Below are 23,093 nucleotides of genomic sequence, written 5' to 3'. Positions count from 1 at the left end.
AATGCAGCAAACTGCATCGGCCCTTCTGTGGCTCTGCTCAGGGTCATCACTGTCAGACTGTCAGTCCTCTTCACTCCAAGGACCTTTGCTGTCAGCCTCCTTCCCTCCCCTAGGGTCTTCCTTGTCAGCTCTTCCCCTCTCCATCATTATCCATTCCCAGAGTGCCCTTAGATCTATCATTCTTGGCACTTTCTCACACCGCAGCTTCAAGGCTTTCACTGACAGCTTTCTCACAACACACGCACATGCGCATGCTCACACCCGCAAACACACACACACACACACACACACACACACACACACACACACCTCCCTTTCCACATAGGCATTCTCAAGGTTTAAATGAAATGAAAAAAATGGCCTCTCCTCACAGAAAATAATGGGAGTGTTCAGGCATAATTAGCCCTTCTTGCCCTATCTTCCCATCAGAAGCACAGAGGTAATTACACTGAGTCACAGAAATTCTGTGCTCACTGTTATATTCTGTAATATGTAGTAAATTCAGCACAGGCCTATGTGACTGACATCTCCTACCACTCAAATAATGTACTCTGCATGCAAGATGAGTGCATGAGGCATTCCTTGCCAGGATGTGCAGCTCTGTAGAATGCGATATTTTTCCTAATAAAAGAGATAATACATACAGTTGAGCTGGTCACAATTTCTTTGCTGGACTTTATTTCCCTAGTTGGAATTTTTTCCACTTAATCTCTCCAGAGTGTCCCCCAAATGACAAGTGCCTGAGTCAGAATAAGTACACTACTCAAAACTAGAGCTGTGCAGAGTCTAAGTGAATAGAACCATAGCCTTCTCTAATATCGAGGGCTGAGCAGTCTAGTGTTCTCTGGGTCATTGAGAATACTTGAAAATTCATATATTTCTCCTGGGGCCCTGTGTATGAAATAAATGTGGAATTTTTAAAAACCCAGAAGCCTGATTAGTGTTCCTAGACATATGAAGTTGTGTTGTGGTGCAGGAGGAATATAGAGATGGAATAGGTGTGGTGATATATTGTTTATGATCTAACAAAGCTTGCCTAGAGATCAGAACATAAAGCTAGCCAGGCAGTGGTAGTATACACCTTTAATCCCAGCACTCAGGGTTTCTCTTTAATCCCTCTGCATCTTTTATTAGTTCAAGCTGCCCTGATCTACATGAGTATCTGTCTGTGGGTTTTTATTATTCATGTTACAAATAGGAAGGACTGAAGTGTGTAGAAATGTTACTCATAGTTAAAAGACACTGCAAACAGTATAGAACAGACCCTCAATGAGCACTTGTCATTTTCTAGGAACTAGAAATCAGGTAAATGCAGATCCTGCTCTCTGGGAGTTCAGAATGAAATAGGGAAGATAGATTCTGAACAGTTATTTCAGCTAGGGTGAATAGCCCATACCTGTAATTCTAGCACCCTTAAGACCTGAAACAGGAGGATCACAGGTTGGAGACATCTCTGGGCTGTGTGACAAGACTCTGTTTCCATTTTTTTTCAATAGGAACACTTAAGAATGTTGATAAAGGTGTGTGTTGGCTACCAAGAGAGGACCAAGAAGAGGGTCATAGACTGGAAGTGCAGAGGAAGTGGCACATGACTTCATTATTAAATAATTTATCCATAAATTCTCTAGAAACATAGTCAGGGACTATATGCCTAATGCTGAGGATAGTACCAGAAATATTACATATCAATAAATGTTCCTTGAACAAATGAATACACGCTTATATGTGCCAACCCATGTGCTAAACATTTGAGACACACGAAAAAGAGTATTTATATAGATCTGAGTCAAGACTAGATGGTTTAGAGGTTGGAGTGATATCTCAATGGTTTAAGAACACTTGCTATATCATCATGAGAACCCTAGTTCAGATCCCAATACCCACATAAAAAGAAAGGCATCCTACAAACACTTGTAACTCAGACTTCAAGAAATCCTATTATTTCTTCTGACCTCCATGCCTATGCAGGTACACACAACACACACACAGACACACAGACATACACACACATACACACACAAATATATTAATAGATAAAATCAATGATAATATGAGCCTTTTAAAAGACTAACAGGTTTATACCATTCAGATTGTTTCTTTCCTTTTTGATATACTATGTAACTGTATTAAGGTAGGATATTGATATCTTCGACTGTTACTACTGAATTGTTTCTTTTCCCTTCATAGTTCTAGCTGCAATAGTAGCTATGAAACATAGCAACAATCAGAAGATACCAGTAGTATGGAAATATGGTCATTTTAGGTGTGCATTTATTAATGTTATATAACATGAATTGCAGACCATTTTAAACTATAAAACATACTACTTTTATCTCCAAGTCAATTTTGTCTGATGTGTTGTTCATCAACTCTCCTTTGATTAGACTTCATTGTTTAGTTTGATCACTCTTTTTACTTTTAACATAATTATGTTGTTTTAATCTAATCCTTGTCTCTTGCAGATAGCATGTAGTTGGATCATTTTTAAAATGTGTTAAATTTGTTCTTTGATGATTTCATACATACATGTAATACATCCTAATTACTTTCAGCCCATCCTCTTTTATCTGTTTCTCATGCCTGTCAATCCTTCCTCATTTCTACAACTTCTTTAACTCCATTTTTTTTTAATTGACAGAGCCAGTCTTGTGAATACACAGTGCAGGTAACTGAAGCTACTCTGAGTTCATGATTGCAACGGCTATGCCATGCCCAGACGATGGCATTTTCACTACCTTCTGAAACTGACATTCTTTTTGTTGCTTCTTCCATGACGTTCCCTGAGTTTTAGAGGGGCTGTCACAAATGTCTTATTTAAGGCTAAGAATCCCCGCACTCTGGGCATCCATGAGTCTGTGCATTTACTGCTATTAACTGCAAAGAGACGCTTCTTTGATCAAGGCTGAGAGCAGCATTTATCTATGGATATAAACATAGGGATTTAGAAGGAAGTTTGGTGTTATGCCAGTTTAACTAAGCAACAGTAATATGTTCTCCTTTAGGGTCTATGACTTCCCCCAGCCATGTGTTTTTACCTGGATTACAGTACCAAGCATAAATTCCCTCCTGTGGAATAGGCCTCAAATTTAGTCAAAGGGTGATTGACTGTCCTGTAGCAGTTGAAGCACTATTGCACAAGTACACAAATCTTGCCTGGATGGCTGACCTTTAAGTTTACAGGGTTCACATATGGATAAGAAAATTTGGATCATCTTTAACATACATTTTCTCTTGTAATAAAGGTTGTTTTTGTGGTGATATCTTGCTTGTACAAATAACGTGTGTCTGAAGATCAGAGGATGGAGCTTGCCACTAGCTAACCATAGAGGTCTAGAGGTCTACACAGACAGACAGGAAGTTTGATGGCTAGGCAGAGAGAGGAAGTGAGAGGGCTGGGTGGAAACAGGAAGGGAGAGGGCTGGGCATGGACAAGAAGTGAAGTGGTTGGGTGGAGAGAGGATATAAGCAGGAAGAAACAGGAACTTGCATACCAGAGAATGCCTGGGTGGCTTGCTTCCTCTGTAGCTACATGGCATCTCCTTGACTCAGCCTTTCTCTATCCTTGTTTGGATTTCCCACCTGGTTAAATCCTGCCTGTCCATTGGCCAAAACACCTTTATTCATCAATTAATAAGAGAAACATATATTCACAGCATATAGAAGGACATTCCTCAGGGTGGCTTTTTCTAGTTTTGTCCATGAGGCAATGCTATTTTACTGTGGTTTGTTTTGTGGTACTAGGAACTGAACCCAGGATCTTGGCCATGTGTTCTAGCATTAAAGCCTTTGTTTGACTTTTTATCTTGAAACAGGGTCTCACTAAATTGCTCATGCTAGTCTTCAACTCTGTCCCAGGTAGATTTGAACTTGCAATCTTCCTTGCTTCAGAGACAGAGACAGAGAGAGAGAGAGAGAGAGAGAGTTAAGTGGAGTGACAGTGCTCCTGAGAGTGCTCCAGGCAGCAGAAGTAGCAAGACCAGGACAGGGTCTCAGGAGTGAATATGCTCACAATTCAGTCTGGAGGTCAGTCTGCTAGTGCCAAATGAGGGGTGGGGAAGAGGGAGGGAGGGAGGGAGGGAGGAAATAGAGTCAAAGGTATGGTGAGCCTTCTCAGAGATGCTGGCCTGATTTCATGGCTTATTCTGTCAGGCTGCCAGATCATTTGCCCCAGAGGTTCTCTCTTAGCTGTAAAAATACCTGGGGCTAGGGGTGTAAATCAGTTCCAGAGTTCTTGCCCTCAGGTCCAAACCCTGGTACTGTTTACTCTTTCTCTCTCTTTCTCTCTTTCTCTCTCTCTCTCTGTCTCTCTCTCTGTCTCTCTCCCTCTCCCTCTCCCCCCCCCTCTCTGTGTACAACCTTGCAGCTGGTTCTCCTATTGTGAACTCTTGGGCTGGGACTCAGGCTTGGGAGATACTTTCAGCTTCTGAGCACTCTCATCAGATTAAACATTTTAAACAATGAAACTGTAAATAAACCAGTTCTTGATAGAAATAGAGAATTTAAAAAAAAAAACCACTGGAAACAATAAAACCATAATATTTTATACCTCTATAATCCAAGCACTTGGGAGGCAGAGGCAGGTGGATCTCTGTGAGTTTGAGGCCAGCCTGGTCTACAGAGTGAGTTCCAGGACAGCCTGTTTTGAAAAACCAAAAAAGATAGGGTTACAATGGTGTGTACATTTGTTAAAACTAGATTTGATTTCTACTTCACAGTGAAGCACAAAATGGGACAGACTAGTCCTTGATCCTCTGCATTACAGCATAGATTTTGAAGTGACATCATCCTTTGCTGAAATGCATCAATTAGTAAAGCTTTTGAATAAATATAGAGGATCAAGTGAACCATGTGCTTTAAAAGAGGTACTCCCCACAAAGTTAAGGAAGTTGTTAAGTAGAGAGGACACATAGGTGTGCTTCAACTCAACTATCAGAATCTTTATTTGGCCCAAATTCCCCATGGTCATCATACTCATTATGCTGAAAATCCTCTGAATTGGCATGGACACTCTGAGTAATAAATTAAAATTAAATGTTTTGCACTTTAAACTTGGCTCAGTTAAATGAGATGCAATAGTTTCATTAAAATAATTAATATGGCACAGTGTGACTTATAGCAATGTCTTCAATAATGAAAAAGTATTGTATAATACTTTAACCAGAAAAGGGACAACTGTTCCAACTGCTTTTCTACTTAACGTCCCAAATTTGCCTGTTCTTAAATCTGAAAAGACGATGACTCAGCAGATAACTGCATTTCATTACAAGTCACATCCATTAGGGGCCATAAGCCACCATTACTGGAATTGATGACACTATCCAGTTCGCAAGCAGTAAATACTAGGTCATTATAGGTTTGGATTATATGTTATATACAATGTCTATTTAAAAAACTTCTCAGTGTAGTTTGCCATAACCTCCTAAAGGACACAATATGCCTTCACAAGGCCTTGCCATGGCACATGATCTTTGCAGGCGAGCCACTGAAGTTTTCTTTCATCATAATGAATCTAAATCTGGGCCCAGGAGAGATTGGACTTCCCTATCCGCCATCATTTTCTAGATGTCATGGTACTGAGATAAGTCACCCTTTTCATAAGCCCTTGGCTAGGTAAGAATTTATTCATTAGAGATGGCATCTCACCATCATATAATATAGAGTTCAATAGAATGTTGGTAGTTTTTTTTTTTTTTTCTTTTTGCCAGAAAGTCTCTGAAAAGGACATGTCCAAGAGGGGGCATAATTGGTCACACTTTAGATAGACAGTCAGCTGGATACCCTGGTCAACAAAATGATCCCATATACACTTTGGATAAGCTCTTGAACTATTCCATTAAAATTGTCTCTTTTGGAAGAAAGGACTCTTGAAATCTATATTTTATAGATACTCAAAATATAAATCAATGTAACATATATCTCTGCATACACTAAAATCACAGTGAATTGACTTACCAAGGTAGTCCTTATTTCTTTTGCAGTTTCAAGCCCCGATAGCAGGAAAAGTGCCAATTTGCTCTTCAGAGAACAAAATACCAGGCTCTTGAAGAAGGCATGGGACATAACTCCCACCCCACAGGAAGCTGCTTTAATTGAAAGCATCATGGGCTCTTCAGGGACTCCTAAGTTGAAAAGTGACAAATGGACCCAACTGAATGTCTTTTTTTTTTTTTTGCCATAAGCACTGATTATCATAAATTCGTGCATAGGAGGGCAAATATTGTCTACATTAATGCCATATAGGTCCTTCAAATGCAATTATTAGCTATATAGGGAGATACCTATAAGGTTCATGGTTTTAGATGGTCACCTAAACATGTTCCTAGTTAAGCACCTACTTCGCTCCTTAGGAAGATGCTTCCACTCCCCCACAAGTCTCAGTCATCACCAGTTTAAATTGGTATAATAGTACCAAGAGGTCAAACCTGCCACAAGTCCTAAAACTAAGCACTTCTTTGACATCTGGAAAAATACAAGGGTATAAAATAACTTAACCATATATTCCCTTCTCCACTATGCTCCTGTAGAGAAAATCCCTAGACAACCCCCAGTCTTTAATATATGAACTTAGCACAGTTCTTACTTATCCCTTTGTGGAAAGCATCAGCCCTTGAAGAGCCCATGAAATTATTCAAGCAAGCTAATCACATCATTTTGCAGGAACCAGGGGGCACATAAAAATTGTGATCTTACATGTTTTCTCCCACAAACCCTGCTGTTCACTCTGTTATCAAGTACAATTTCTTGCTGCCTAGAATGGTACAAAGGCTCCTCCTCATTCAGGCTGTAAATATTCTTGACTTAATAACTACTGTCAATCTCATCTGAGCAATGTCAAGTGTCATGTGTTCAACTATCTTGATAACCTATGATATAAGGATCCATCTGTTCTTCACCAGTAAATTGAAGATATGGCCCAAATACGGAGATGCAACAGGGGAAACATATTGCCATTTATGCTTACTTACATAGTTACTCGCTTATTTTTTCCTTTCATGTGTATCTATGTTACTAATATCCTTTCACTTCAGCATGAATACTCTCATTTTTGCATTTTGTGTAAGACAGGTCTACCAGCAATATATCTATTTGTTAATCTGGAAATATCTCAATTTCTTTTTCCTTTTTTTTCCTTTGAGATCTTGTTTTCCTTTAGTTTGGGCTGACCTGAACCTTGTGGTTCTTCTACCTCCATCCCTCAAGTGCTGGGATCACAGCCATGTGCCACCATCCTCAGCTTCTTCTTTATATTCTAACGGATAGTCTTAGTATGTATGCAGTTCCCTTTGTAAGACAGGCTTTCTTATGTTGCCCAGGCTGGCCTTGAACTGGTGATTCTCCTGCTTCAGACTCCAAGTAGCTGGAATTTTAGGTATGTACCACCTCTTTCAACTTAGATATAGGATTCCTATGTGATGATACTTTTATTTCAATATATATTAAATGTCATCTTACTGCCTTCTAGCCTCTATAGTTTCTCATAAGATGTGTATAGCTTTTAATTTTGATGAGAATCCCTTGTGAAATCCCCTTTCTGCTAGCAAGTTTCACTGTCTTTCAGTGGTTTTATTATGATATAATTAGCCATGGGACTGTGCATTTATCCTATTTGGAGTTCATTTCATTTCTTGGATGTATAGATACATGTTATCATGCAACTATAATGAACTTCAGGATTTGTTTTTACAGTCTTTCAAATATATCACTCCCTTCTCCTTCTCAGCCTCCCATTGCACTCACATTGGTGTGCTTGGTCATGTCCAATGGGTCTCTGAGTTTCTCTTCATTATGCTTTATTTTATTCTTTCTATTCATTGTGATTAACAATATTAACTAAGTTATCTTTGAGTTTACTGATTGTTTCATATGCCTGCTCAATTCTACCGTCAAGTTCCTATAGTGACTAGCTGCCTAATTATTTTGTTTTTTCAACTCTACACTTTCTTTTCTTCTTTTTTATTTTTCTTTTTTTCATTTTATTGAGATAGGATCTCTCTTTTTTTGTAGTCATTGCTGTCCTGGAACTCACTATTTAGACCAGGCAGGACTAGAACAGAGATCCATCTGCCTCTGCCTCCTGAGTGCTAGGATTAAAGGAGTGCATCACCACCTGGCTCAATTCCACACTTTGTACTTTATAATTGTTATCTCTTTACTGATAATCTCTAGTTGGAGATATCATACGATGCTTCTATAGATTTGAGCTCCTCTATTTCAGCACTTATAAACTTCATATAATAAGTGCTATATGTGGACTTTCTCAGAGACTGTTCCTATTTATTATTTTTCTCTATTAGCTTATCTCCTACCCTTTGCATTTTTTTTGGTATGTCTCAACTTGTTTCTTAAAAAATATATTTTAAGTCCTGTAATATGGCAATCATGAAAACTAGATATTTTTTCAAGACAGGGTTTCTCTGTATTGCTTTGGAGCCTGTCCTGGAACTGGTTCTGTAGACAAGGCTGGCCTCGAACTTACAGAGAACTCTGCCTCCAAAGTTCTGGGATTAAAGGTGTGTGCCATCAACGCCCGGCATGAAAAGTAGATTTTTAATCACTAATTATTTTGTTATTATTCCTGTTTGTATAATGGCTTACTGAAGCGAACCTGTGATGTTTATACTCATTATTACATGTGATAACTGAAGTCTCTGTTTAGTTTGCTGTCAACTAATGACAGAAATCATTTTTGAAATGCTGGAACCAGGACATTTGATAGTATTCTTTGAGGTGCTGTGCTCACTCAGAGACATTCTATACACAGTTTCACAATTTGAAATTTTGTATTCTTCTTCACATCTGTTTCTGTAGGGCATGGGTACAGCTTGAAGTGAAGATGTTGGCTCTACACCAGTCCTATTCATGTGTGTGGCTTTCCAGGTTCCCCGAGTCTGACAGAGCTTTGTCAGCATCCTATGAACCTTTATTTCAAAGTTTTGGTTTTGAGACCTTTTTCTTTGTCACCCTACATTGTTTTTTTTTTCAATTTCTGTTTATCAAATGGCCTTGATTTCAAACAATAACCACTTGCTATTTTCAACCCAATGAAAAGACAAACTAATTAGTTCAATAAGGACAGATTTTTGAATGAGCTCTTATAGAAAATGATGAGACAGTTCAATTAGTGACAATAATAAGGTCATAGGGCTTTACAGGAGCTCCATTCTGCCTCTTTTAACAGTTGTCAGTTCTTGTGTTTCCACATGATTCTAGAATGTCAGTTTTCAAAACCTCCAGAGCTGGAGAGAAGGGAGTAGTCATATAACAAGTTAAAACGCCAAAGAGCTTGTGTGTGTGTGTGTGTGTGTGTGTGTGTGTGTGTGTGTGTGTGTGTGTTTCTGAGTGTTTTACTTACATGTAAGTATGAATTTGCACCGCTGCCTATAGAGGGTATTAGATTCCCTAAAACTAGAGTCATGAGACACCATGTGGGCGCTGGGGTCCTCTGTAAGTGCCATCTATTTATCCCCCAAGCTTATTCTTATCACAATGTAGATGACATTAAAAACAAACAAACAAACAAACCAAAACCTGATTCTGACCATTTTAACCATCATTCTTTTCCTTCTGTGGAAATTTGTTTCCTCCTTACCATACCATTATTTCTGACATCATTCTGGTAGTTTTGAGCAGTTTGCAATACACGGAAGCTGTATATTAAAATTTGAAGCTTGGAAGGAAGCAATCTAGTTAGTATAAGGACATTGGAGTGGATTAGATCACTCAGTGAGAATTCGAAGGATTTGTAGGTCTTAGTATAGAACTCTAAGGAACAGAAAAACATAAGAGTTAGAGAAACTGGAGATGAAGAAGGAAGGATCAAAAAGGTTAAATGGACTAGAAAATCTGGGATTTTTTAATGGGTTTCTTATTGAAAGTCATCCATAGTTTGAAAGCCAGGATAGTTCCCATCTTTCTTCTTGCTGATAGGGACTCATTACCGTGTCTATCTAGCCTAGCAGCTGTTCTATTTTTCATTCAATGATAGAGACTTCAGGACATTTGTTGCACCCACCAGACAAAATGTGGTCTATTTCACTAATCTTTTCAACTCTTGCTCAAATCCAGGCTTCTCTCTAAAGCCTTCTAATATGAATTAAAACAGAATCAATGTTAAACTTTAACTCTCCGTCCCTGAAGCCTGTTTTTCCTTCTTCTACTACATCTTTATTTATACATGTACCCATCTAAAATATTGTGCTTTGTTCCTAAATGCTATGTTTTGAATGTGGCCCCTCAACAATTCAGAAATTGTCAATAGTAGGCAAGGTATACCTTTTCATTATTTTCACAACAATATATAAACCAAATTTATATCCATAAAAATTAACATGAAAAAGGCAGTTTGTTTCCCTGTAAGGGAAAGAATTTCCTTCAAGGGCTAATAAGTATGCTCACTTTAAAGTGATGAACAGGAAAGTTCTTTTGCATGCACAGTAGTAAAATAAAGGTACTTTCATATACACAAGCACAGTAAAGAAAAAATTGAAATTCATTTCAGAAAGAAGGTTTCCGTTACAAGAAGGAACAGTGGGAAAATGCTGTTGAGTGTGTTTGGGGGTGGGTATGCAAAAGACAAAGTAAAGCAATGCTGTGTGTTGGCTTTTGTACAGAAGCAACACAATGAAAATACTAGGCAATGTTTGCACAAAAATGTGTAAAGACTTCCAAAATTTGCTGATTACAAAGCAATGTTGTTTCCCGACATAAATTCCAAAATTAAAAGGGTGAGATGGAATATAAGCAGAAGCAAACAAAGCTGGCAATATTCATCTGCATAACAATCATAGAGGGAAAATATACAAAGAAATGTCTTAACACACCATTCTGACTGAATGTCATCAAGGCAAACACAAATTGTAAGAAATAGTACTTATGAAGTGTATTTTTATACACTGATACAGTTCAACATGTCTGAACGTTGCTGGAAATACACTTGAGAATAACAAGCATGAAGTTTCTCGGTGTCAGAGCAGGGAGTCACAAAGTATAAAGGAGGATGGTTACAAGATAGTCTTGTTTGGGATCAGAAGCACTGTATCAGTGTGAATTCATGACTATTGATATCTGCAACTGTTCCTGACAACTAATAAGCCCTAGTAGCAATGAGCACATCTAATGCATGTATTTTGATATCTAGATAACCATCCTCAAGTGAAGGAACAGAAAACTTGGAGAAATCACTGGATCCAGTAAGCATATGTCTTACACTACTAAAAAATAAGGAGATACTGAAGACATGATAGATAAATGTCAAAGGGACACAGAAGCTGACCTTCTGAAATCAGACCAACTGGCCAACTACTTGACAAACGCATGAACAGGATAGGTGATAGTAATAAAGTATAATCCATATACAATAAACTTCACAAGTATACACTAAAATAAATAAGTAAACATTTTCATAAGGTAAAATACCAGCTGATAAATGTCAGAGGAATGATGGAATTTAAAAATTACCACTTGGCAACCACCATAATAATATTTGTGTGTGTTTAACATTCCAGGGAATGAAAGGAGTCTCCTGTTTGGGGCCATATTAAAGGAGACAAAGTTTAAATTCTGAACCAAAGGACAAAGCACCCTACAGTAGATGCACTGTACAGAAACATCAGTGCTGGCTTAGCAATTACGAGCACTTAATATTCTTGTAGAGAACCCGGGTTCAGTTCCCAACATCCCCAAGAGGACTCAGCCAACTATAACTCCAGTTCCAGGGGTTCCAACTCCCTTGTCTGGCCTGGGTATGTAAGTGGTGCCCAGACATACATGCAGATAAAACATCCCATGCACCAAAAAAAGAAATAAATCAGTCTTTAAAAAGAGAAAGAAACAACAGCAGTCTTTGACACTCCCGACCAGGATGCATACACTAAATCTAATAATGAGGAACCGGCAGAAAAACCCAAATTAAGAGACATTCTAAAAATAGCAGACCTTTAGTTGTTTAAAAAGTCACATCCAGACAGAGATTGAGGAACTGTGAAAGATTTAAAGGAATCTAAAAGGTTATAGTAATTAAATACTGTGTATAGTCCTGAATCAGATCCTGGACCATATTTTTTTTTCTTTTGTTACAAATGTCACTAGTTCAACAGTGATGAAACCTAATTTAAAATAAAAATTTGGCACATCTAATAATATTATTGTATTCGTGTTCATTTCTGAGATGGATAATTGTCCTGACATTAAGAGAATGTGTCTGTTTTTTAAAAATACCTACGTAATACTACAAATACCACATAGTAGTATGACCTAACTTGCTAACTTGTTAAATAGAGTAAAAGGAAATCTGAGACCCTTTGTAGTTCTTAATAGCGCTCAGTCTTTTGAATTGCAAAAGACACACACTTTGGGGGCAATCTTTCATAAAGTTCTAGCATTTCAAGGTTTATATAGTAACTTTACAAAAGCACTGCCTCCTAATGCCATACGTTCCTTTTCTGGGTATAGGTGCTAAAGACCAGAAATTCTGTTCCTGGTGATCAACCTCATCACTAGAGCTTTTGTTGTTTCAATAATTTGTTGATTCTTTTCTCTCTCTCTCTTTTTTTCATTTGATTCTGTTTTTGGATGGGCGGTACCTTTAAAATTAGCATTTATCTTTCTAAGTCTGGGTGACGACCTCACTCAGGATGGCTTTTAATAGATCCATCCAAGGAGGTGGGCTGGGAGGGGAGGGGAGCAGGAGGAGAGGTGGGAGGGAGAACTGTGCTTGTAAAATGAAATCGAAAAGAATAAATTTGTGATGGGTCAGATATGGAAAAGGAAAGGATGTGGGAGGAATGATGTCATTACATTTTAATTGAATAATAGATACATATGAAAAGTATTTATTGAGTAGTTTGCCTAAACTTTGTAAAAATCGTATTGAATTATGTGTCTGTGTGTGGGTGTGCGCACAGGAGTGCAGGTGCCTGAAGATGCCCGAGGAGGCAGAGATATAGGTGTTTGTGAGTTAACTTATGTTGATGCTGGGACTTGAATGTAGGTCCCCTAGAAGAGCAGTACGTGCTCTTAACCCCTGTATCGTATCTCTGGCTCCCTGAATAGATTAGTAATTGCTAGTGACTATTAATTTAAAAAAGTAAATACCCCATCTACTCTATCTACCCCAGATTCAACAACCTAGTATGAAAACCTTGTGGGTGAATATGCTAATCCTGTAGCACACAAGAAACAATTCCAGAGTACAGAGCCCAGAAAGATAAACTGTGCCTTCATGAATCTTGAGAAAGGGATGTAGAAATGGTTTAGTGGTTAAGAGCACTGACTGCTCTTCCAAAGGACCCAGGTTCAATTCCCAGCACCATATGGCAGCTCACGGTCAGTAACTCCTGTTGCAGGACAGTTGTCACTGCACAGATGCACAGACATACATACAAGCAAACTCCTCATCCTCATAAACTAAAACAAATGAATCCTTTGGGGAAAAAAAGGTGTCTTGAGGAATTTGAAGTAGCATCATGGGAGATTTGAGAGATCATTAAGTATGGAACAAAGCAAAGAGCATTAACATGGCACAGAGTCATGGAAGGAAGTCCTTGTTCTATGAATAAGGTGCCTGGAAAGCAGTGTGTGTGTGTGTGTGTGTGTGTGTGTGTGCGTGTGTGTGTGTGTGCGCGCGCGCGCGCGCATGCGTGCACAGTGGTGGTGGTAATGGTGGTGGGTGACAAAGAAAACTGGGAGGCTAGATAGAGCCAAAACAGAAAAGAGCTATTCTCATATTCCCTCTGATGCCACCTGCGGCACTCTAAATATTCAAGCTTCTAAAGAAGAAATGTTCATGCTGGAGATCAGGTAAAGAATGCGAGTAATCAAGATTCATTCCAGCAGGCAAGGAAAGCAAAAGGCAAGCACACCCTCCAGGCTAGAGGGAACATCACACAGAGTAGCAACAGCAAAGGGCTGCCTTTAATATCTAGGCCCATTAACACTAACCTACCATTTCTCCTCACCTTGCCTACCCTTGGGGCAGTCTGGAGTGCTCTCCTTCCTGGAATAAGCAGAGGCTTTCTTCGAAGCCGTCTTTACCCACAACTGAGTCTGTTACATACATTAGATGCAAGACTATGTACAGAGGCCGAACTGTGCAAAAAGCTGACTTTACTAGGGGAAATGCCTCATACATCAATCCCCAGGAAGCAGTACTTGGGAGTTTGGCAGAGCTAGCCCAGAACAACTTTGTTGTTTTGCCCAGAGCCCTGTCTTGCCTCTTGTCTGCTCAGCTTGGCTATCTCATACCCAGAGGCAAGCCTTATTTACCTCACAAAGCATTCCAGGTATCACCATTTTAACCCTAACATTGATTTTAACCTTTGCTTTCGCCATGCCAAGCTGCTCTCCCCAGGGCCCTTCCAAGGGCATCAGTATATACAGACAATTCTTTCATACACTGGCAAAATTCAGACTGGGATGTAGCTGGGTGGTTAAATGTTTACCCAGCTTTGTGGAAGATCTGGATTCCATCCTCAACACCACAAAACACAAATTCCAGCTTAATTTTAGTCTATTAAATTCAGAATACGAAGTAAGTTCACATTCACAACTTGGATGAATAGGTTATTTATATTTCACATTAAATAAAAACTACTGGTGGTGATTTTATTTCCACATAGTCATTTTCAATGTACATGATATACAACTGTTTTAACCAAAAAAATAATATTGCAGTGCAAGGGAAAGCAAGCATTAAGGAAGACATTTCTGAAGAAACAGAAAATAAAAGATTTACTTTTCCAAATATGAGGTTTATTTTCTAAAACAAATATTTTATTTGTTTTCTGGATGCATTTGTTCATGTATGTATGTAAATATGTATGTGTATGTGGGGGTAGGTGTGTGTGTGTGTGTGTGTGTGTGTGTGTGTGTGTGTGTGTGTAAGCAGGGGATAGGCTTTTAGGGATCTTCCTATCTCCTTCCACTCTGTCAGCACTAGAATTCCAGATGTGCACCACCTTGACCTACTTCGAAGATGGTCCCAACTCTGCTTCCCATGCTTGTGCAACAGGGACTTTACTGACTGAACCATCTCCCCAGCCCAAGACATGGGGGCTTATTGTAAAAGCACAGTGAACAAGACAGGATAGCATTGGCAGAAGTAGAATGACAGAAAGAATGGTTCCAAACAAATCCCTGTAATATGGAGACTTGATATATAATGACAGATTTAGCATTGTAGCAAAATGGAGAGGAGATGGCCTGTCATTTTAATGCCTGTGGGAGGGCTGCGCCAACTGCTTTTTCAGAGGACCCTGAGGTCAATTTCCAGCATCCAATGTGACTGAGAACTGCCCATAACTCCAGTTTCAAGTGGAAAATCCAATACCCTTGTCTCTCAACCTCTTCTCTCCTCTATGGGCCTCACTCATGCACATATATACAGGCAAAGCGCCCACACACAAAAGATAAAAATAAATAAACCTCAAAAAAATGTACAGACAATTGTGAGTCATCATGTAACTTTTGGGAATTGAACCTGAGTCCTCTGAAAGAGTAGCTAGTGCTCTTTTAAAGGGAGAAGGTTTATTTTCATTGTTTTGTGATTTCATTTCAACTGGAGTTCTGCACTGACAATCATGCCTAGAACTCAAGCGAACATGCCTGGCCCTATTCTTGACTTTTGCTTTGGGGTGGGGGAGAGGAAAGAAATATCCTTTCTCACTTCATTTCTAAAACTTTCGATTTTAGTTTTTTCCTACAATGTGTTTTGATCATATTCTTTCCCACCCACCAACCGACTCCTCTCACAACACTCTCTAACTCCAGTCCCAGGGGATCCCCTAACCTCTTCTGGCCTCTGTGGACAGTGCATGCATGTGGTACACTACTCAACATTCAAGGAAAGCATCTATATGGATAAAAATAATAAATAAGTAGATAGATAGATACATACATAGATAGATAGATAGATAGATAGATAGATAGATAGATAAAACATTCCAAGAAGTTAACAAAAACACTACTTACTTCTTTCCTTTGTAAACCTAGTTAGCAAATAATTTTTAGTAATTTGAGGCTTTTTTTTCCTCTTGGTCAACATAGTAGATGTTTACTGACATTTTCGACCCTTTCAAAGAACAAGGTTATGGTTTTGCTCATAGGCTGTATTTCGATTGCATACCTCGTTCATTTCATTTTTCTTATTTTAATTCACTTCTTCTTGCTTGATTGATGTTTAGTTTGCTCTTTTTCTTTCTAACTTCTTCATCACAAAGATTTCCATTAACTTGCAGTCTTCAGTCCCCTGGCTTCTTATGCAGAAGAGTCTGAGAACTTTGCCCAGGCTAGAATCAAACTTGTGGACTCAGGTGAGTCTTTCACCTGCACCTTCCAAGTATTGGTACCACAGGTTTGTAGCAACAACACAGCACAGGACTTCCTCCTTCCCCTCCTACTTACCTCCTCCCCTCCCCTTCCCCCTCTTGTTCTTCTTTTACACGCTGGGCACTGAGCCTCATGCATGGTAGGCATGGGCCCTTTCGTCACATGAAATATAGGTGTTTGCAATCAGAAATTTCTCTACTTTTTTGTACTGGCTGTATCTTGTAAGTTTTGATATGCCAAGCCTTCAATTTCATTCATGTCAAGTTATGCTCTAGTTTCTCATATAATTTACTCATAGATCCAAAAGACAGTTAATTAATTTTCATTTATTCATGAATTTCTAAAATTTTGTTGTCAATCTCTACCTTCATTACATTGTGTTTGTAGGACAATTTAATTTTTTATATTGTTTCTAACATCCCGAGGGCATTGCTACTTAGTTTTTATTTTGTTTATTTATTTATTGTTTTTTTTTTTTTTTTGAGACAGAATTTCTACGTGTAAGGGCTCTGGCTATCCTGGAACTCCCTTTGCAGACCAGCTGGCCTTGAACTCACAAAGATCCACCTACCTCTGCTTCGCAAGTGCTGGGATTAAAGGTATGCACCACCACCACCCTATTGCTACTTAGCTTTTAGATTACCACATGACTTACTTACCTCAAGAGAACATTCCATGTGTTTTGTTTCTGCATGGAAGAATGTGTTACAAATAACTATTAATGCTGTTCAAATTCTATTATTGGTCAAGTCCTCCAATTTTTTTTTTTTTTTTTTTTGGATCTTCTCAGTAGTTATCCTATTCATTCCCAAGAATTGGATATTGGTTGATTTGTCTATTTTTCCTTTTAATTGTCTAATTTTGCCTTACAAATTTTAGTGATATTTGTTCAGTGAAAATATATTTGATTTTATACTTTGAGATGAACTAAACCGTTTTTAACATTTTAAAGAATATTTAATCGAAAATCTCATAATAATTATTCAGTGCAGAGATTTCTAAGTGTGTGACAAGAAAATACACATTTATTCAAGCCAAAATTTTTTACACAATGGAATACTACTCTGTGGAAAAAAACAATGGAACCTTGAAATTCGCAGGCAAGAAGATGGAACTTGAAGAAACCATCCTGAATGAGGTAACCCAGTCACAAAAAGAGGAATATGGTAGGTACTCACTCTTACATGGATTTTAGACATAGAGCAAAGGATCGCCAGCCTATAATTCACACTGCCAGAGGAATTAGGATACAAGGAGGATTCTAAGAGATTCATGTAAGGTCCCTCGCAGAAAGGGAAAGGGACAAGTTCTCCAGAGCATATGGGGAGTGGGGGGCAGTGAGTGGAGAGGGAGCTAGAAGAAAGGGAGGGGGAGGAGAGGAAATCACATGGGACCAGGAAGATTGAGTCAGGGGAGGAATAGAAGAGAGGAGAGAGAGAGACAGAGAGAGAGAGAGAGAGAGAGAGAGAGAGAGAGAGAATAACAGAGGGAGCTATTATAGGTTTAAAGAGAAAACTTAACCTAAAGAAATGTCTAGAGACCTACAAGACTGACCGCAGCTAACAATTTGAGCAACAATGGAAAGGCTACCATAAATGCCCTTCCCTGATAATGAGATTGATGACTAACTTATCCACCATCATGGAGCCCTCATCTAGTGCCTGTTGGAAACGGAAGCAAACACCCACAACTAAACACTGAGCCAAACTGGAATCCAGATGCAGAGAGGGAAGACAAGACCAGGCTGCAGAAACACATAGAGACAGCTGACCTGAACAAGGAGGAGCTAACAGGCCCCCAGACTGATATCTGGGAATCCAGCATGGGACTGACTCAGACCCCCTGAATATGGGTCTCAGCCAGAAGGACTGAGCAGTCTAAGGGACCTCAGACAGTGGAACCTGGATGTATTCCTGGTGCACAAAAGGACCTTGTGGGCACATCCCACATGGAGGAATACTCCCTTAACCTAGAGACAGGAGAGAGGTCCTAGTCCCTACTTCAAATGACTGGACAGATTTAGATGACCCCTCCTGGATGGCATTGCCCTACATGTGGAGTGGGGGGGATGGGAGGGGAGGGTGGTTGGGTTGCATGTGAGGGTGGAAGAGAGGGAAAGAGGGAGGAGGGAGGGAGGAAGGGAGAGGGAACTGGGATCGATATGTAAAATAAAAATAAAAAATAGATTAATATAAAAAAGAAAGAAAAAATCTCATAATATTTATTCAGTGCAAAGATTTCTAAGTGTGTGATAAGAAAATACAAATTGATTCAAGTCAAAATTTTTTGACTGGAGTCAATATGCTCTCACTAGGTCAGGTCAGCTGTCTCTGTAGGTTCTCCAGCACAGTCTTAACTGCTTTGCCCATCCCCCCTCCCTCTCAACAACTGGATTCCAGGAGTATGGTTCAGTGCTTAGCTGTAGGTGTCTGCTTCTGCTTCCATCAGCTACAGGATAAAGGCTCTAGGATGGCAATTAAGATAATCATCAATCTCATTATAGGGGAGGAGCATTTAAGGTAGCCTCTCCACTATTACTTAGATTCTTAGTTGGGGTTATCTTTGTGGGTCTCTAAACATTTCCCGAGTGCCAGATTTCTCTTTAAATCTACACTGGCTCCCTCTATTAAGGTATCTCTTTTCTTGCTCTCCTCTATTCCTCTCCTGATTCAGTCTTCCTGATCTCTCTTGTTCTCCAGATACACGGAGGATGGCCTAGGCCCTCCCACAAATGATGGGGGCAGACTTTGATGATTCCCCATGGAAGGCCTCACTATCCTTGTTGAGTGGGTGGGGGTGGGTTGGGGAGGTCGGTGGGGGGCATAGGAAGATGGTAGGGAGAAGGAACAGGGGGTTGATATATAAAATAAGATTGCTTCTAAATAAGAAGTAATAATTTTCAGATCAGTGCCAAAAGTTAATCTTGAAAGAAAATATTATTTCCAGTATTTTTAAACATGCATTTCTTTGTTTGTTACTATTTTTTAATTTATATGTATGGGTGTTTTGCCTGAAGTTATGTCTGTCTGTGCAACACATGGAGGCCAGAAGAGGACATGGATACACTGAAACCTGAATTACAGACAGATGAGAGTCACCACGTGGGTGCTGGGAATTGAACCTGAGTCCTCTGGAAATGTAGCCAGTGTTATTTATCAGTGAGCCATCTCTCCACCCCTCTCCTCCTTACCCTCCAAAACCTAATGCCTAAAGCATACATGAAACAAAAAAAATCAAGGCTAACAACCAACAGAGAAGTTGGCTAATAGAAACAGGGAATGTCATTTTCTTAGCGTTTCTATTGCTGTGACAAGGCACCATGTCCATGGCAACTCTTTTTTTTTTAATGGTTTTTGAGACAGGGTTTCTCTGTGTAGCTTTGGCTTCCTGGAACTCACACTGTAGACCAGGCTGTCCTAGAAGTCATAGATCCACCTGCCTCTATATCCCAAGTGCTGGGATTAAAGGCATGTGCCACCAACACCTGCTGACCATGGCAACTCTTACAAAGGAAAACCTTTAATTGAGGAGCTTACAGTTTCAGAGATTTAGTTCATTATTATAATGGCAGGACATGGTGGCATGCTGGTAGACATGGTGCTGGAGAAAATTATTATTCTTGATCCTTCAGGCAACAGGAAGTAAACTGTCTTACTGGCAAGGCTTAAGCATATATGAAGCTTCAAAGTCCTCCTCCACAGTGACACACTTCCTCCAACTATGCCATACCTACTCCAACAAAATCACACCTTCTAATAGTGGCACTCCTTTTGGGAGCCATTTTCTTTCAAACCACTATAATCATTATAAAAAGTCTAATAGCTATTGGATCTGTGAAAAAGCTCAATACTTACAATGAATAAAAGTAAAATATTTGCTATCAGGCTGGCAAGAACACCAACTATCCAAACTTCTTTAGAAGTAACTTAATAAAATTTAGAGAAATTGTATTGATATTCTTGATTCAGCAATTTCACTTCCCAGTGAATTAAGTAAATAAACAAGAATGAAGTCTGTAAGAAGAAATAATATAACATATAACCAATAGTGTGTGTGATTGCATGTATGTGTAAAGAATATGTCCATTTGGTGGTAAATGTGTAGTTTGTCCAAAAAAAAAATCCAAACGAGGTGGTTTAATTACTTGCCTTTGGAAGGGCACCTGACTGGAAAAGGTCGTAGACTTTACATCCTCTTTGTACCTTTAGAAGTTATCCCTTCTGCAGATACCATTTATTTTTAAGAAGAAACAAAAAGGAGTAATGAAATAAGCAATATCCAGGGTTTATGTCCCACTAAATAGTTATAATATATCAATACAACTAAATAGTCTCATCAAATACAAGTAAGTCATGAAACATCATGATTCATAAATAATAACCAACAGTTATTAAAATATTTCATACTCTATATTATCCAGAGAAATTCCCACTATTAAGCTGTCAGAGATCTGTAACAATAAAGTCTTAGCAGTAATTACTTTGAAAATATGTAGTTCTGTAATCACTGGCCTCAAGATATAATGAATATTATACTACCTCAACCTACAATCCCCCCTTCTCTACCAACTGGGCCAGCAAATGAAATTTATAGTATATATTTTTAAAAGTAACTAAAATTAGCAATTATGACTGCTGTTTCTGTTTAATATACATAAGCATATTTATACACACTTCAAGAGCCCTGCTTTATTATTGCCTAAAGCTACTAGAGAAGAGTGAGTTTTAAGCCACTGGTAGATTGTGTTTTTATACTTTCTTGGTCCTTTTGGCCACTCTTGATGCCACCTAGCATGCCATGATATTTTAATAATTTTGTCCTGTGCTTTCTTTCCACATCATAACTGCTCTCTATTGTTTTGGTGGACAGAAGCAGACACCTCAGTGTAGTTTGTAATATAACGAAGCTTCTGATCTATAGAATAAGTAATTTCTGCAAATTCTGTAGCAGTATTTGTTCGTTCAACCAGATCCAAGGAAAGATCAAGAACTTGAGGCCCCACCGAAGCACCATCACTATGTGCTTCCGCTACCAATTCATAACATGTGGGTAGAAGCACTAACATCAATTCCATGAAATTCTCAGACTCCAAGGTAGACAGAAGTGTTTGTATGTATGTTCATTTGCAGATTGTTCTAATGACAGTGGCGACAAAAGTTATCTACTCCTGGCCTGAAGCAGAGGAATCCCAGTAATAATAGCAAACATCAAACATGGTGGGGTAAATATGCCCCAAAGAAACCATATTTGGTACTTGTATGTTGGCCTTAATTCCTGGTCCCATCATCAAAAGTGGAACATGGGCACGAGCTTCATACACACTCATTTTATAAAACTGCCAGTGTTCCTTGGGCATCTCTGTACACATAGCAATAATTTTCCTGAAGAAGAAGAAAAGAAAACCTGTGAAGAGCAAAAAGAATTTCAGCTACCATGGCATCCTTCTCAGCATATGCAGCATAACAAAAGCTCTAATGTTCTTAATTTCCTTTTCGGTAAACTTCCCAGTGAAGCTTTTTGTATAGGAAGAATAATAATCCACAGGGTGCATTTCTGACAAAAGCAACCACTTTGGGGTTTTAACGACACCACAAGCTACATTTTCAAGCCAATAAAGAGGTTGTGTGAAATGTTGAAAAGCCAAAGTTTTCTCCTGAAGATGGTAAAGGGTAAGGTGTGGTAAATTCAACCCCATGTAAAGGACAAATGGTTTAATGTAGTTAATTGCATCCTGTCTTAGAAAATCGACCACTTTGTAAGTATTCTGCCAGTTCCCGCCCATCACTCCCTTTTATTTTTGTTGTTTTTTTCTTTAGTATCTTTTTATTTTTAATATATTCTTATTTTACATACCAATCCCAGTTCCCTCTCCCTCCTGCCCTCCCATTCCTCCCACTATCTCACCATCCCCCCCATCCACTCCTCAGGGAGGGTGAGGCCTCCCATGGGGAGGGTCATTGAAGTCTGTCACATCACTTGGGGCAGGGCCTAGATCCTCCCCCATGTATCTAGACTGAGGGAGTATCCCTCCAAAGTCCATCCATTAACTAGGGATAAATACCCGTTCCACTGCCAGCAGCCTCATAGACTTATTGGAGATAAGATCAATCATATGTTTGCCTTCTGGTCTGAGGAAGACTGCAAAGTCTTTTGTCCATGCTTCCACACAAGCATTAATGGAGTGATGACCTAAAGCATAGTCTAGTTTCCCAAATGTGTGTGTCTGATCATCACGCTTCTCCATGACATCCATCCATTTGGTGGAGACTCTGAAGAGGCCATTCCATGCCGCTGCATGTGATGGACACCAGAAAGGAGTTTGCTAGGTTTTCAGAAAGGAGGCACTATGTACTCTCATGAAGTTGATGAAGATATGTGACCCCCTAGTTGGAATATGAACATTCCATCAAAGAAGTCACCAGCAACCAGCATCACATTAGCTGTCTTGGCCACTGTCATCCTCTGGTCCTGTGCCCTTTGAGCCATTGTCCCAAGCGTAAACACAGCAACAGCATAGAAGACAGAGGGGTCCAGAGGCAGCCACTGAACCTCCCTCTTCTGGACTGCTGGGCAGGGGTAAGGAGGCCTAGGACCCTGAACTTTTAATTTTTTTCTTTCTATATACTAGAGTGGGGCTGAAATTTTTATTTCAAAATGTGTCTTTTATGTTCCAGTATTTTTTTTCTTAAAACTACCTTGTTCTGCTTTCTTTATTTAAAAACTTTTATTTATTCATTCATAATTTTAGAAATGTATATAAAGTATTCTAC

At 39.1% G+C, this 23,093-nt stretch overlaps 1 pseudogene; it reads right to left on the bottom strand.

The window, feature by feature from the left end:
- Positions 1-20,986: 20,986 nt before the first annotated feature.
- Positions 20,987-22,576, bottom strand: LOC127217444 (arylsulfatase K-like; annotated as a pseudogene).
- Between the last annotated feature and the right edge of the window lie 517 nt (positions 22,577-23,093).

This window comes from Phodopus roborovskii, unplaced genomic scaffold (assembly GCF_943737965.1).
Source record: "Phodopus roborovskii unplaced genomic scaffold, PHOROB, whole genome shotgun sequence".
NCBI lineage: Eukaryota > Metazoa > Chordata > Mammalia > Rodentia > Cricetidae > Phodopus > Phodopus roborovskii.
Note: the sequence above shows the minus strand (reverse complement) of the source record. Positions and strands in the feature narration are given on the sequence as shown.